The following is a 17214-nucleotide window of genomic DNA, read 5'->3' as shown; positions in this document are numbered from 1 at the left end:
CATTCAAGATGCAGGTTCCGATCCAGTATGTCTGGGATGGGCTGAGTGTGTGCATTTCTAGAAAGCTCCTGGATGATGCCCACGCTGGTGGTTTAAGGATGCCACTTTTAGTACAAGAAACGCAAAATCTCAAGTTCCAGACCTCCTGAATCTCAATCTGCATTTTATCAAGATTATCTGGCGATTTTTATGCACATTAAAGTATGAGAAGCAGGGGTCCCTGGGTGGCTCAGTCAGTTAAATGTTCATTTTGTTTCAGGTCATGATCTCACGCTCTTGAGATCAAGCCCCATGTCATATTCCGTCCTGATGCTTGAAGCCTGCTTGAGATTCTTCCTCTCTCTCTTTCTCTCTCTCTCTCTCTTTCTCTCCACCCCTCCCCTGCTCACACACATATGCTGTCTCTCTCAAAATAAATAAATATTAGGAAAAAAAAATTGGGGGCGCCTGGGTGGCTTAGTCGGTTGGGCGGCCGACTTTGGCCCAGGTCATGATCTCGTGGTTCGTGGATTTGAGCCCCGCATCGGGCTCTGTGCTGACAGCTCAGAGCCTGGAGCCTGTTTCAGATTCTGTGTCTCCCTCTCTCTCTGCCCCTCCCCTGATCTCTCTCTCAAAAATAAATAAACATTAAAAAAAAATAAAGATTGAGAAGCAAAGCTCTAGATCGATCATTCTCACCTGTGGGTAGATGGAATAATTGCGAGAAGAGCTAAAAATGCTGATCCCTAGGCTCCACTCTGAACCAATTAAATCAGAATCTAGGCAAGAGGGCACACAGACAACAGTATTTTTAAAGATTCCAGGTGATTCTAATGTGAAGCCAATATTGAGCCACTGACTTAAGTAAATGCTGAAAAGACACTGGATATAATTCAACATCCATTTCTGACCAAAATGCTGGGAACTCTAAAAACAGGAGTGTGAGTCCTTGGCATGGTTGAAAGTATTTATCAGAAACCAACAGCAAACACTGTACTCCAAGGAAAAACAGAAGCAACTTTCATTACATCAAGAATAAACAGAAATGCCCATTATCATAGCAACTATTCAAAAGCTCTAGATGTTTCAGATGATTAAATTTGGTTAAAAAAGAAAAGTTGAGGATAAATTGGAAAATAAAAGACAAACCATCATATGTCCAGATGATATGATTATCCACCTAAAAAATAAAATCAACTTAACAGAATATGAAAACAATAAGAAACTGGGAAACCTGGGTGGCTCGGTTGAGCGTCTTTTTTTTTTTAACGTTTATTTATTTTGGGGGGGGGGCGGGGAGAGGGGCACAGAGTGTGAGCAGGGGAGAGACAGAGAGGGAGACACAGAACCCGAAGAAGCTCCAGGATCTGAGCTGTCAGCACAGAGCCCAATGTGGGTGCTTAAACTCACAAACCATGAGATCATGACCTGATCTGAAGTCAGATGCTTGACTGGCTGAGCCACGTAGGTGCCCCAAGTGTCTGACTTTTGATCTCGGCTCAGGTCATGCTCTCATAGTTTGTGATATTGAGCCCCATATGGGGCTCTGCACTGACACCGTGGAGCCTGCTTGAGATCCTCTCTGTCTCCCTGTCTCTCTGCTCCTCCTCCACTCATGCTGTCTCTCTGTCTCTCTCAAAATAAATAAATAAACTTAAAAAAAACAATAAGAAACTTATATAATGTGTCCAGAAACAAGGTAAATACATAAAAATCAAGAGCCTTTTCATATGTCAGAAATGAGTTGGGAAATACAATTTTTAAAATAACCCTTTGACAATAGCAACCACATATAAAATATATCCTAAAATAACTTCATAAAAATGTGCATGGCCTACATGGGCCATACATGACAAAGCTTTACCAAAATGACAAAAGTGTATCAAAGAAGGCTTGGACAAATGAAGAGATACATCCTCTTTGTGGATGGAAGGTCTTAATATAGAAATGTCACTTGTACCCCAAATTAATAAACACATTGGACACAATTCCTATCACAAGTCTGATGAATTTTTTTTAACTTTATAAAGGTGTTCTAAAATTCATCTGGAAGAATAATTGTATAAGCAGAGAAAAGCAATTTTTGGGAACAGCGACGAAACGAGGAAACTTGCCTTATTAGAAATTTTTAGATGAGGTATAATTTACATACAATATAATGCATTTTAAGTTACAATTAGATAAGTTTTGACAAATGTATGTACTCTTGTAACCACCAACCCAGTCAAAATATAGAACATCTCCACAGAAGGTTCCCATATGACCCTCCCTAGTCCCCCGCCCAACACTGGGCCTGATGGAGGCAACCACTGATTTTCTGTCACGGTAGATTCGTTTCACCTGTTCTAGGATTTCATCGACGTGGAATCTTCCACAATGTTCTCTTCTGTGTCCAGCTTCTTTCACCCAGCGTGATGTCTTGAGAGTTACCCTCTATCAGATATTTAACTACTCTGTTGAGCCTATGGTAATCAAAATGGGGTCATGCTGGCATAGAGATAGACGGATGAACAGATTAAAACAGAGTCCAGATCTGACTTCAAGTTCAAATGGGAATTTAGTAGCTGAAAAAAAAGGCAATTAATACCAGTCTGGAAGAAAAAAAAAAAAGATCAGTGTGGAAAGTACAGGTTAGCCAATAAATGGCCTTGGGGCAACTGGCTCATCATTGGGGGGAAATGAGTTATTTAGATTCCCTGCTGTTTATCTTAAATGCTGAAATAGGGGCGCCTGGGTGGCTCAGTCGGTTAAGCGGCCGACTTCGGCTCAGATCACGATCTCGTGGTCCGTGAGTTTGAGCCCCGCATCGGGCTCTGTGCTGACAGCTCAGAGCCTGGAGCCTGTTGGATTCTGTGTCTCCCTCTCTCTGACCCTCCCCCGTTCATGCTCTCTCTCTGTCTCAAAAATAAATAAACGTTAAAAAAAAAATTTAAATGCTGAAATAAATGACAGATAGATTAATTAAATATAAAAATAAATCTATCAAAAAAGAAAAATACAGGTAAAATATTTTATAATCTTAAGGTCAGAGAGCTCTCTTTAAGCACTGATCAAAAGCCAATGCATACATATATATGTTTACATAACTTTATGTATATAAGCAGTGGGGTTTAGGAAATACAAATGACAACTGTCTGAGCAACTTTTGTTTATCCGATTGACTTTTTAAAAATTAAGATACTCATTTTTGGTATGTGTAATCAGGCACCCATACCTATTTTTTAGGATCGCTTAATTTTGAGTGGTGTTTTACAAAATGCTCCCACGTGTGATTCCATTTGATGTTCATGGCAACTGCATGAAGTGAGAGGATGAGCTGTTATATTAATTTTGCAAATGAGAAGTCCTGGGTTTAGTGAACTTTCTTGATGTCACAGAGATACTAAGTGGTAAAATCAGGGGTTAACTTGTGGTTTTCTGAATTTTTATTACATCATGGGTTTCTTGGAGCCAATATGGTTTGCTCTGGTCTTTCCCCACGAATTTCCATCAGGTCAAAAGTTTCAGGGTTATTAGTGAAAATATATTATGGCTTCATTTCAGGGGAGATAAATGTAATGCCATGGGGATCTCTAATCATTTTTCTTTCTTTTTTTTTTTTTTTAGAGAGAGAGAGAGAGCACAAGCTGGGGAGAGGGGCAAAGGGAGACAGAATCTTAAGCAGGCTCCACACTGAGGCTCAGGAAGCAGGGCTCGATCCCACAACTCTGGGATCAAGACCTGAGCCGAAATCAAGAGTCAGATGTTCAACTGACTGAGCCACCCAGGCACTCCTCCAATTTTCTTCCTTCCTTCCTTCCTTTCTAATGTTTATTTTTGAGAGAGAGAGAGAGAGAGAGAGAGCATGAGCAGGGGAGGAGCGGAGAGAGAGGGAGACACAGAATCTGAAGCAGGCTCCAGACTCTGAGCTGTCAGCAAAGAGCCTGACGCAGGCCTTGAACTCACGAAGCGTGAGATCATGACCCGAGCTGAAGTCGGATGCTTAACCTACTGAGCCACCCAGGTGCCCCTTCATTCTAATAAAACATTAAATACACTTAAAGGAAGACACGATTGATAGATGGAATATCTTTAAAAGAATGTGGAAATGACTGCATTCTATTCTTCTTTAGCATTGCGAGGAAGGTGTGAGGTGTAACACCAAAGATATTTTAATGTATTTTTAAAATCTGTAAAAATTGATCAATTAACTAGTTATTTCACTCCTTCCACAAATATGTATTGAGTGCTTACTATGTGACAGGAACTTTTCTCGATGCTGGGAATGCAGGGGCGAGCATGACGGACAAAAATCACTCTGCATAGAGCTGAAATTCTAAATTTATTTTTAATGTATGATAAAATATCGTTTGTCCTAGTTTAAGTACAAAATATATGACTGTGCTGCTGATGTTTTAAATTACCCAAATAGCATACAGGCATATAATTTAATAAACACACATTGCAGTTTAGAGTAACTACTGTCTTTGCTTGAAAATTAAACTTAGAATTATAGGAATGTCAGGGTACGCTGTTAGAGCCCAAGTTTATATTTTGCTCCTTTTACTCTTAAGAAGCTGCCAGGAAAACCTCCGTGGACTCATTGACAGCAGTCCCTGCCCACCTTAGGAGAATGGGAAAGGATGCCTGCCCCTGGCCCGAGTTTACATTAAAGAGAGGGGTAAGACAAGAGCACTCTGATCTCAGGCGAGGGAACCTGACAATGACCTGGGCAAAGCGGCTGTAATCAGCCCTCCTGTTTCAAAGGTTAAAAGAAAAAAAATCTGACCAACCCCTCGGAGAATCCCTGAGGGAAACAGAGGACCTTAGTTGTAGGGCTTCGGGAAGATTGGCCTCAGAACAACTCAGGGCCTTCTGGGCCACCTCACCCCACCCCCGCAGGGGTGTGGTCATATATGTGCCCCAGACAGGGGCCTGCCTGGGGGCGGGGTGGGGAAGGGGCCTCATGGCTCAACCAAGAGCAGAGCGGCCAGAACTGCAGACTCAGCTCCTGCCCTCTGTGCCCAATCCAGCCAGCGGGTCATGCCCCCCGCAGGTTGCTGCAGGACTAGATGCTTTCCAAACTCCCTGAACAGCGGCGGTCAGCCCAGATCATACCTGGCGCTTAAAAGTCTCGGGGATCACACAGAGGAGAATATATAATAGGGGGTGGGGACCCCAACATCCATCCACAGCATGGGGCTTGGAGGGGAGCTGGGAGGATGCTGGTCACTTCTTGATTTAAAACATATTTTGGGGGCGCCTGGGTGGCTCAGTAGGTTAAGCCTCTGACTTCTGATTTCGGCTCAGGTCATGATCTCAGGGCTTCATGAGTTCGAGTCCCACATCGGGCTCTGTGCTGACAGCGCAGAGCCTGCTTGGGATTCTCTCCCTCCCTCCCAGTCTCTCTGCCCCTCCCCTGCTCATGCCCTTTCTCTCTCAAAATAAATAAATAAAACTTAAAAAAACAAAATACCACATTTTTTGCAGCGAACACTAATTATTGGCTCAAGTAAGGCAAAAAGCTGTGTGACACAGCAAGAACTTGATAAACTCTTCCCCAACTATGTACAAGTACACATGAGCTTGGCACGTCCGTGTCAGGTGGGGGTTGTCTCTTGGCCCCCTGGGGTCCTTTGGGCGCCCTGAGCAGTCCTGCACGGGACTCTGCAGCACCTAGTGTTTTCTTCAAGTCATCGATGAGCGATGAGTGTGGACCCTGCTCTGCAGGCCAGGATCAAAGCGTGCGGCTCAGTCCTTTATCCTCCCATCCCCCAAACGCCCACCCACCAGGAGGAGGATTTCCATCTTGGCAAAAACAACTACAAACGGACCCTTTGATGCAGATGGTGTCAGTGTCCCTCCTCCTCCTTTGCTGGCATGGCCGGCCCTCTGGCCCCAGCTTCTCTGGCCCTCTCTCTTCATTCTCTCCCTCCTTGTCCCCGACGGAACAGCTCAGCCAACCCTGATGACCGAATGTTTGTCCCCTCCATGTTCTCCAAGCTCGCCTTTCCCCCAACATGTCAAGGCGTTTTTCTGCTCCTCTCCCAAGAGGGCTTCTGCTGCCAGCTGGTAAGCCAAGACCAAGTTCACTTCCTCTCACCTCATGTTGAACCTCTGCGTCAGGAAGCACAACCGGACGAGGATGAGCTACTTGATATCAGTCGTTTGTTTCATAACCACTGATAAGATGCAAAATATTTTGCACAGGCCCCTGAGATGTACTTGGAATGTTGTCAGTGTGTTCTAAAAAAAGATTTTATTTTTAATTAATCTCTACACCTAGCGTGGGGCTCGAACTCACAACCCCGAGATGGCCAGTTTCGTGCTCTACCGACTGAGCCAGCCAGGCACCCCTTGGAGTTGGTTAATGATGGTTACTTCAGAGGTTGTAAACAACAACAGCAACGGCAACACCAACAAACCCTTAAAATTCTTTGGTGAGCTGTGCACTTCAAATGGAGAATCGCTTGATATGTGAATTACATCTCCACAAAGCTGTTACAAAAAGTTAAAAACCCTGCGGCAGCTCTGAAATTTTCTCTCTTGAGCAGCCAGGCTGTCACGGCATATTAGTTTTCTAGTGCTGCTGGAACGAGTTACTGAAACTTTGTGGCTTAAAACCACACAAATTTACCATACAGTTCGGTAGGTTAAGAAGACCAACAAATCAGAAGTGTTGGCGTGGGAGCCTTCCCTTCTGGAGGCTGCAGGGGAATATCTGTTTCCTGACTTTTTCCAGCTTCTAGAGGTGCCCACATTCTCCTTGACTCGTGACCCCCTTCTTCTACCTTCAAAGCCCGCAGAGTGCATCTCCGTGCTTTTTTTCTGTGCTCATGTCTCCCTCTGAGGGACCCGTCTCCCTCACTCCTCCATTTTTAAGGCCCCTTGCGAGGACACTGGGCACACCACATAATCCAGAATCATTTCCCCATTTCAAGGTCTGTACCCTTGAGGTGTGATGACATCTGCAAAGTCTCCTTTGCCTCGTAAGGCAAAATACTCCCAGGTTCCGGAATTAGGATGTGGGCTTCTTTAAGAGGGCCATTACTTTGCCTCCCAGACATGGTTAGGTTGCTGAGCAAATCTGGAAATGATGGGAGAGTCTGGCACTCTCTGTAACCACCACCACCCATCTCCAAAAGCAGCCCATGGCATCTGAGACACAGGGCTTGGTGAGGGCCTGTGAGTAATTTCAGTTCGTGGGTGCTGCGCTGGGGCAAGTCCAGAGCCCTTCCAAGCAGATCTCGTAGTCACCCGGGGCACCTGGGGGCCGGCGGGGCCAGGCTTAGCAGTGGCCCAACCTGGCCTATGGGGAGAGTATGGGTTTTCCAGGACCCACGAGGGGCATGTGGGCAGTGGGCAAGGTCAGCCCTGGCCTCTTGATGTGCTCTCCAGCGCCCTAGGGGGTGTCTTGTGGGTCACTGGACCCCAGCAAGGTATCTGTGGACGGGAACCACGTGCTTTGGGAGGCTTTCGGCTGGTTGGGAGAGCCGGGCCCCAAGCCCAGGGCTGCTTGGCAAAGTCACCCAATGCTCTACCCTCAGGACTGCTTCTGTCTGGGGAGGGGGCAGGAACCCCCAAGCTTCTGGGAAGGAAAGCTCGCTGCTGGGATTGAGAACAGGGTGTCCGTCTGGGGCTGGTGCAGCCTAGGCAGGGCCCCCAGCAGGTGAATGCACTTTTACAGACTAGCCTCCTGTAGGCCCAGAGGTCTTCCCCACCCTGGTCAGGGCCCGGCCCTTGTCAGCAGGAAGCCCACTTCTTGGGCATCAGCCAGAGCGGGACCCTTATCTCCCCAGTCTCCGTGGAAGGAGAGAGAGTGTCCATGGTCTCCCAGGGAGAAGGTGGGGGATTGGAGGCAGTTCCGTCATCTGGCCACCTTGAGGCCCTCCGGTGGCTCCATCCTCCAGGGGGACAGTCCCCTTTCCCCCAGCACCTTCCCTCTGGTCATGTGGTACGGAGCACTCAACAGTAGGCACTGCCCTTCTTAAGCGCCCCCACCTGCTGCAGGAAGGGGCAGACAGCCATGTGCAGAGCTCAGATGGCTTATGTCTGCCGCAGCCACAGGGAGAGCCAGCCGCTGGCGGCAGCCTGACCATGGCAAGCACCAACCCTGGGGAGCCGGGGGAATTATACCCCGGGCCCACCCAGCTGCTGGGACACGCACTTTGTCTGCCCAGCCCCCACTGGGAGGGTGAATCCGGCCCCACAGCAACCAAATGCAAGTGGTCCTCGTGGGGATGGGATGCCCGCATCACAAGACCCCTGGACTCTGGCCATGGTCAGTGGGCCTGAGGTGGGTCCTTGACCCCAGCTAGACCAGATGGGGTCCATCCCTGGGATTTTTCCCTTCAGAGTGCCCCCCCAAGCCCCCAGTTCGTCTCTGATGGTAATGCTGGGAGGTGAGAGGTGTGGGAACTGCCAAGCTCATGGTTCTAGCAGGTCTGAGAGAAACTGGCCGACCCTCAGAGAGAGACAGAGTTGATGCAGAGAAAGTCCCCGTGGCCTTGGAAATGCTGCTTCAACCCCACCCCACTCCCACAGCCCATTTTTCCCCTGGTCCGTGAGGTGTCCTGAGTTCTTTCTGCAAAGCCAGAGGGAGCTGACGGTCTCCTCATCTGCAGCCCCAAACCTGACCCATTAGCAGACAAACAGGGCAGGGGCCAGGCCCAGGTCTCAAGAGCTCTTGGAGGAGCAGGGGGAGAAGATGAGAGCAACGGCCTGGGGTGGCAAGAGAAGAGGGCTCTGGACCCCCCTGGCAGAGGATGAGAGCACCAGCCTAGAGGGACGGGAGCCCCCACTGCAGGGCCCGGGCACAACCCTCCTGGCGTGGCCTTTGATGGAAGGCAATCAAAAAGACAAAGAAGGGCCCAAGCTCTGAAGTGCACAGTCCAACTTTGCAAAAGTGGGCTCGCCTACGTCTCTTGGAAGGACACTGCGGTAACCATTCTCCAACAACTGACGCGCCTTAGGTCTTTTGGTTTTGCTAAAAACAAACCCAAAAGTTGCAACCCCGCTGCAAAAATTTGGAACCTACAAAAAAGTCACCCATAAACTTCTGTTGCGTTGTAGGAAAATGCTTGTTTTAATTAATTTCCTAGCGGTCTAGTATGAGAAAAGCAAGGTGTTGGGGTAGACAAACCTAACGCAGTGATTCTCCGTGTGGCCCCTGGAACAGCAGCCCCAGAGGCAGTGGCACCTGGGAACTTGTTAGACATGCGCATTCCCAGGACCCACCTGGGACCTTCCCCTTTAGAAACTGGGGGTAGGGCCCAGCCCGCCCCTTTTAGCAGACCCCCTGAGCTGTAGTCTGGGCGTCGCTCCTCCAACTTTGGCAATCCCATGCAGTCCTCCCACTTTCCCACCAGAGGGCACCAGTGGGCTGTGGTTTCCTCCTTGCCAGCTTTTTCTTTCCTAAAGACCAAACTAGCAAGGATATTAAAGACCCCGCCAGGCTTTTTTTTTTTTTTTTTTTCCTTTTTAATAAAGAATGACTGAAGGTAGTCGAGAATTACTGGGTAACCTTAAATGTCACCATGTTTGGAGCAAATTGTACAGTCGTTCTATCCTCGCTTAACTGAGGACCCTTCGAGGTTCGGTGGTGGTAGAACTTATTGGACAGAGCTTGTTTCGTCTGGAACGTGTAGAAATGTACAAGCGTGAGGGTCAGCAACAAAGATTACCTCCTAATAAAAGTTTACATTCTGTAAAAAGCAGGGTAGAGCTGCACGGTGGCCGGTTCGCCGCTTTTGCTTCTCCTGCAGGCCCTCGCTTCTTACCTCCGCGGGCAGCTTCCCCTGGGCTGAGAACATGGCTGTCACCTGTCTCTCCCCTCCTTCTGGTTACCTCTTTTTTGGTCATTTTCCACTCAACTGTACCGAGGTACAATTTACATATAAGTGTACTCACTCATTGGAGATGTTCGATAGTTCAATGAATTTTGACAAATACAGCCACCACTCTATTGATTTTTTAAAAAATGAAACTTACAGACCCAATTATTTCCTTCTCTTTCCACTCCCCCTTCAAACACAACGTTTGGCTGTGGCTTTAGCACCAGAGGGGCTTTGAACTCACCTTCAGAACGTTGCACTTCAGGCAGGGAAGGTGGTCTTGGTGGTGCCCTGAGGGCCTTCCCGGAGGGCAGGGGTCCAGGAATGACTCCGTGGATCCGGCTTCCTGCTGTGTCTCTGGAGCATCGGATTTTCTTCTTCATGGCCCTGACTTCCCTTTTCCTTCTTTCTTTCTTTCTTTCTTTCTTTTTTTCTTCTTCTTTTTTTTTTAACTTTTAAAATGTTTATTTATTTTTGAGACAGACACGGAGCGCAAGTGGGGGAGGGGCAGAGAGAGAGGGAGACGGGGATCCGGAGCAGGAGGCTCCAGGCTCTGAGCTGTCAGCACAGAGCCCGACCCGGGGCTTGAACTCACCAACCCTGAGATCATGAAGTCGCTCAACTGAATGAGCCCCCCAGGCGCTCCCTGAGTTCCCTTTTCTGAGAGCAAGCCATACCCCAGCGGTTTCTTTGAGTACTTGGGAAAGCCCTCAGACACCTTCTTGAGACACCCGGGCTGTTCTTCCTGCTCACAGGGCTTTGCAGGGTTTTTTTAAAAATAGGAGATACATTTTATTTATTTACAGTTTTTATTTTAACTCCAGTTAGTTAATATACAGTGTTATATTAGCTTCAAGTGTACAATATAGTAATTCAACACTTCCATACATCAGCCGGTGCTCATTACAAGGGCACTCCTTAATCCCCATCACCCGTTGAACCCACCCCCATCCCCTCACCTCTGATAACTATCAGTTTGTTCCCTATAATTAAGAGTCCGTTTCTTGATTTGTCTCTCTCTCAGTTTTTTCCTTTGCTTGTTTTTTTGTTTCTTAAATTCCACATATAAGTGAAATCATATGTTATTTGTCTTTCTCTGACCGACTTATTTCACTTAGCATTATACTCTCTAAGCTCCATCCATGTCATTACAAACGGCAAGATATCATTCTTTCTTATGGCTGAATAATATTCACATATATATATATATTCCACATCTTTTTAAAAAAATGTTTCTAATGTTTGTTTATTTTTGAGAGAGAGAGAGAGAGAGAGAGAGACAGAGCATGAGTGGGGGAGGGACAGAGGGAGGGAGACACAGAATCGGAAGCAGGCTCCATGCTCTGAGCTGTTAGCACAGAGCCTGACGTGGGGCTCGAACTCACAAACCGAGACCATGATGTGAGCCGAAGTCGGACACCTAACTGACTGAGCCACCCAGGTGCCCCTGTTCCACATCTCCTTTATCCCTTCAGCTATCGATGGACATGAGCTGCTTCCATATCTTAGCCATTGTAAATAATGCTGCTATAAACATAGGGGTGCATGTATCCCTTTGAATTAGTGTTCTTGTATTCTTTGGATAAATACCCAGTAGTGCAATTGCTGGATCATAAGGTAGTTCTATTTTTAACTTTTTGAGGACCCTCCATACTGTTTCCCACAGTGGCTGCACCAGTTTGCACGCCCACCATCAGCGCAGGAGAGTTCCTTTTACTCCACATTCTAGCTAACACTTGTTGTTTCTAGTGTGTTGTTGCTTTTAGCCATGCTGACAGGTGGGAGGCAATAGCTCACTGTAGTTTGTATGGGAGGTACATTTTAAAAGACAGATTGAGGGGTGCCTGGGTGGCGCCGTCGGCTAAGCGTCCGACTTCAGCCAGGTCACTATCTCGCGGTCCGTGAGTTCGAGCCCCGCGTCGGGCTCTGGGCCGATGGCTCGGAGCCTGGAGCCTGTTTCCGATTCTGTGTCTCCCTCTCTCTCTGCCCCTCCCCCGTTCATGCTCTGTCTCTCTCTGTCCCAAAAATAAATAAAAAACGTTGAAAAAAAATTAAAAAATAAAAAAAAAAAATAAAAAAATAAAAGACAGATTGTATTTTCAGAACTGGCAAAAGCCACTTCCATCAACTTATGTGTTTTTTAAACTTGCTCGTAACTGAGCAGTTATCCAGGACTTGGCTGTAAACATGATGATTTATTCATTTGACAAATATTTATTGAGCACTTACCGTGTTTTATAGTCTAGACACTGGACTTTCGGTATAAACAAGACAAAATCCTGCCCTATGAAATTTACATTCTAGTGGGAAAGGCAAGCACTAAACCAAGACGCACGTAATATAAACGTCAGAGGCAAAACAAAGCAGGGTAAGAGGGTAACCAGTGCGTGGGGCACTAACGTGGAAAGGTATCGCCGATAAGATGATCAGTTGGCATTTGAGCAGAGATCTGAATAAGCGAATGCACCATGAGAATACCTGGGGACATGGTGTTCCGTCCAGACTGAGCAAACGGCAGGTGCAAAGTCCTGGGGTGGGACTGGTTACCCGGGCTTGTGCACAGAGAAGAGAGGGAGGGAGACCAGGTGCGTGGAGGCTCACTAGGATTCTCTGCTGATCGTCCAGCATGAGATGCAGGTGGCTTGAACAGGCTGGGAGTAGAAGACTGGCCAGGTGTGGTCAGGATGTTCCTGGAAGATAGGGTTGATAGCATTTGCTTCTGTATTAGATGAATTAACACCCCTCTGCCTGAATGATGTCAGGTATCTTCTTTAGAATTCTGTTTCTGTGAAACATGTTTGCTTGGAATAATTACAACCTAGGAAAGACTATAGCTTCATGGCACCTGGCTGGCTCAGTCAGAAGAGCATGCAACTCTTGATCTCAGTGTCGTGAGATCGAGCCCCATGTGGGGTGCAGAAATTACTAAAAAAGTAAGTACATAAAAACTTAGAAAAAGAGAAAGACTATAGCTTCAAATTCACCCCTGTATTCGATGCACTTTGCCAAAGAAGCCTATGCACATTTTATTGTTCTTCTCACCATTTATTAAGTATTAACTGTGCCAACAGCTAAGACATTATTAGGGCAACCAATCTTCTCCAGAGGCCTCTGAATTAGATAGTATCCCCACTTTGCAGATAAGAAACTGGGGCTCAGGGGAGCCAAGGTATTTGTTTAACGACACATATCCTAAGATGGTTGTCTTAACTGCAAAGGGTCAGAGAGACTTTCCCGTCACAGGAAAAGACCACGGAGTGGGAACATTGCCAGAGGACAGATGGAAGCAGTAAGCCAGGGAGAATGGGCTTTGTAGGGTCATAAAGGAAGTCTTAAAACTTTGATGGTGGCAGCGTCAGAGATTGAACAGCCACTTCTGTTGCTTTTGAGCAGAGATGTGCGGGGAGGAAGCCCAGAGCTGAGAAAGGGCACTTCCTGGAGGAATCTCTCCTTGGATGAGAGCTGCCCTGAGTACTCTTTGTTTCGGAGACCATCCCAGGGGACAAAAGCCAGCACCCCCGGGCCAGCCTCTCCAGTTTGACTTGATAACAGAATGTGGCCTGCTCATGGCCCCTGGCCCTTCTGTGAGCAGCCCCCCAGAGTCACTCCCGGGGACTCACCCGCGAGAGTTAGCCAACCTCCAATCTGCAGGGAGCAGTAGCCTTCAGCTTGCCCTTGGCCTTCCACAAACTTCAGTGGAGCATCTAGGACACGCCAGTAACTAGATTAGATACTGGGAACATCAAAACAAGAACGACCCCATGCTTGCCCAGGAAGAACTTGCCATCACAGAGCATTCTGGCTCTGCCAAATGGGATTACTTTTATGGACCTGGGAGCTGATGACCTCTCTGGCCATCTATTAGTAGAAGTTGACAAACACAAAGATCTTTGTGCTTGGCTGAAGGGGGAAGAGTTTTGGGGGAGTGCAGAGGTGTTGGGTGGCCTGTAAGGATGAGAGAAAAGGACAGACACAGTGTGATGAGGAGGGAGGAGATGGCTTGGGGTCATCTGCCACCCTTCACCTCTGCCCTTCCTCCACCCATGTGGATTGAGTTCAAGGTCCAGAGGCCAGAGTGGCTCCCCGCAGCAGCTCCTGGAGACCGCAGATTTGGCCCAACAGCACCACTTAGGGACACAGTGTTGCCTCCCACCCCAGTTCTAGACACAGGCACCCGGAGAGCACGTGTGCCCAGCAGAACAGCATCTCTGGGGGCGGGTATTGACAGTGTGGCAATGGCCAATGTCCCCTTTGGGCTTGGAAGCCATTGACGGTCAGCCTGGAGGAAAAGAGAAGAAAGTGTGTGCCTCTGGGATTTCCCTGAAATTGGGAGTGACTACGAAGGGGTGGCCCGAGGCTGCAGGCTGAGGTAATTCGAGTATCAGTGTCATCGAGATTGTGGTTTTGTTCACAATCTGGGAAGCCCAGCACCCAGGAGGTGGAGCGGGTGTGCGCTTTGTCTCATAGGAACCATAGCCCTCCCGCTGGCCAGGCCCAGACATCAGGCCGTGCGTCCTCGCAGCCACCCCACCAGGTACGACTAGGATTGCTCCCTTTTTCTGGAGGAGGACGCTGAGATTATCACCGTCCAAGCCTCCCAGCTGGTGGGGGTGGGGCCAGGGAAGGGGGCCAGGCCGCCTGGCACCAGGGCTGGTCCACCCAGCTCTGTGCACAGTTTAGGAAACACCACTCCTGCCAGCGGTCTAGCCAAGCATGGGGCTGCGTTCTGAGTGCCCGATTTATTATAAGAGTTTTCTTTCTCGAGGTTCTTGAAATTCTTCTCCCTTTTGAAATAATCTTATTGTTTTTTAGAATCTTTTTTTTAAAAGCGTATTTATTTATTAAAAAAATTTTTATGTCTATTTATTTTTGAGAGCAAGAGAGACAGAGCACAAGTGGGGGAGGGGCAGAGAGAGAGAGAGAGAGAGGGAGACACAGAATCAGAAACAGGCTCCAGGTTCTGAGCTGTCGGCACAGAGCCCGACTCGGGGCTCACGGACAGTGAGATCATGACCTGAGCCAAAGTTGGATGCTTAACAAACTGACCCACCTGGATGTCCCAGCTTATTTACTTATTTCGAGAGAGATAGCATACATGAGCAGGGGAGGTGCAGAGAGAGGGGGAGAGAGAATCCCAAGCAGGCTCTATGCCCAGTGCAGAGCCCGACATGGGGCTTGAACTCATGAACTGTGAGATCATGACTTGACCCAAAGTCAAGAATTGGACCCTCAGCCGACAGAACCACATAGGCACCCCACTTTATTGTTCTTTAAATAACAAATTTATTGAGATCGACTTCACATACCATATACTTCACCCATTTATTTTATTTTTTATGTTATTTTATTTTTTATTTTGAGAGAGAGTGAGTGGGGGAGAGGGACAGGAGAGAGAGAGAGAATCTCAAAGAGACTCTACACCCAGTGTGGAACCTGATGTGGGGCTCGATCCCACAACCCTGGGATCATGACCTGAGCCGAGATCAAGAGTTGGACGCTCAACCGACTGAGCCACCAGGTGCCCACTTTACCCATTTATAGTATACAATTCAAAAAATAAATAAAGTTTATAATTCAGTGGTTTTCCAGACATTCAGAGCTGTGAACCATCATCACAACCGATTTGAGACGGTTTTCCCAGCCCCGAAAAGAAATCGGCACTCCCTGCTTCCCCTCACGCTCCCACTTCAGCCCCTAGCCGACCTCTCAGAACGTACCTTCTGCTCCTACAGGGGTGTGCTCCTTCTGGACTTTTCATGTAAGTGGAACCATCCAACACGTGACCTTTCGTGTCTGGCTTCTTTTACTTGGCCTGACCTTTTTTCAGCTTCATTTATACTATTAGCGTGAGTCACTGCTTCATTTACAGATGAATAATACTCCAACGTATGAAGATGCCGTTTTTACTTATCCGTTCACCAGCTGACGGGCATTTGGGTCGTTTCTACTTTTTGGTTATTATGAATACCGCTGCTGTGAACATTTGTGTGTGTGTATACACGTACACATACATACACACATATACATACATGCGCATATATACACTCATAGATACATACGTATGCACACTACCTCTGCGTTGCATACAACGCAAGTACAACCAAAAAATACAACAAATAAAAAGAGCCACCTGAAACCCCTCATCTCAAGATAATAGCTTTGGCAAACATCCTGCCAGATGTCACCCCATCTCCAGCCTCAAAAAATGATCTATATACCTTTTCCTTGAGTTTAGGTCCAATCTTTGGGCTCGTGCACTGTATGTGGGAATGTGGGCCTAGCACAGGGCCTGGGAGGAAAGTGTATATCTATATCTATATTTATATTTGTATCTATGTCTACATCTATATCTATACACACACACAACCTTACAATTGTATTTATTTATTTATTTATTTATTTATTATGTTTATTTATTTTAGAGAGAAAGCGAACAGGTGAGGGGCAGAGAGAGAGAGAATCCCAAGCAGGCTCAGCACTGTCAGGGCAGAGCCTCACGTGGGGCTGGAACTCACAAACCGTGAGATCATGGCTTGAGCTGAAATCAAGAGTCAGAGGCTTAACCGACTGAGCCACCCGGGCTCTTACAGTTTTGTGAATACGGAAGTGCTTGTATTTAATGCACAAATAAATAACACCCAAGTTTTTACAGTTGGGGTGCTTGAGCTCACAAACTTGCACACCCCCACTTCACGGCGGGAAAAGGAGGTAGATCCTGAGCAGCTGGGGCAGCCGTCCTGCAGCAGTCTCTTCCCGGCCGTGTGCCTCCAGGAGACTGCTGCCGCCGGTCGCCGGGTCTGGCCTCTCTGCGCACACTCGGAATTCACACCAGTACCGGACCTCCGTGGTCCGGAAGCACGTGCGAACTGAGCCCACAGACCAACTGACCTGAGCACCAAGCCGGGAGAGGGAGTCCTGTCGTCCCTCCCCGGGCTCCGCGCGCGGGACTCAAGGCTCGGCCGGGGCCCCCATCTCACGCTGAGCACTCAAGCCTGGGGTCCGTGCCCCAATCCGCACGTGCTCCACAGGGCACCTCGATGCCCCTGCCTTTCTCGCCTGCCCTCTGCTCAGCCTCGTCGGCCTTTGTCCCAAGGGAGCCCTTGATCTTTCCGGAGCGATGACGCCCCCTGGTGTCCACCCAGGTGCGGGGCGCCTTCTCTGAGCCGGACCAACAGGACACCTGGAAGCTTGTTTGGTCCCGCGCACGTCCGAAGGCCTCACGGGGCTCCCCCGCGGATTAAACGAACGGGGTGAAGGCCCGCGAGAGAGGCCTTGGCGAGCCGAGCAGCCCGGGAGATGACAAGTCTGTCCGGTTCCGGATCCGCAGTTCGTCGAGGCGCAGCAGCTGCGTGTTCCTCTCGGCAGCGGGGAGCGCAGCGCCTGCTCTGCAAGGGAAGGACCCGCAACCCGGGGTGGGGGGGGG

General features: G+C 48.2%; 1 non-coding gene across 1 annotated transcript; it reads right to left on the bottom strand.

The window, feature by feature from the left end:
* Nucleotides 1-6237: 6237 nt before the first annotated feature.
* TRNAA-GGC (transfer RNA alanine (anticodon GGC)) lies at nucleotides 6238-6310 on the bottom strand. Its single transcript has one exon. It is a non-coding gene; the product is annotated as a tRNA-Ala (tRNA).
* Nucleotides 6311-17214: the final 10904 nt, after the last annotated feature.

This window comes from Panthera uncia (genome assembly GCF_023721935.1).
Source record: "Panthera uncia isolate 11264 chromosome C1 unlocalized genomic scaffold, Puncia_PCG_1.0 HiC_scaffold_3, whole genome shotgun sequence".
NCBI classification, from domain to species: Eukaryota; Metazoa; Chordata; class Mammalia; order Carnivora; family Felidae; genus Panthera; species Panthera uncia.
The sequence above is the reverse complement of the archived record's forward strand: the minus strand, read 5'-3'. Positions and strand labels throughout refer to the sequence as shown.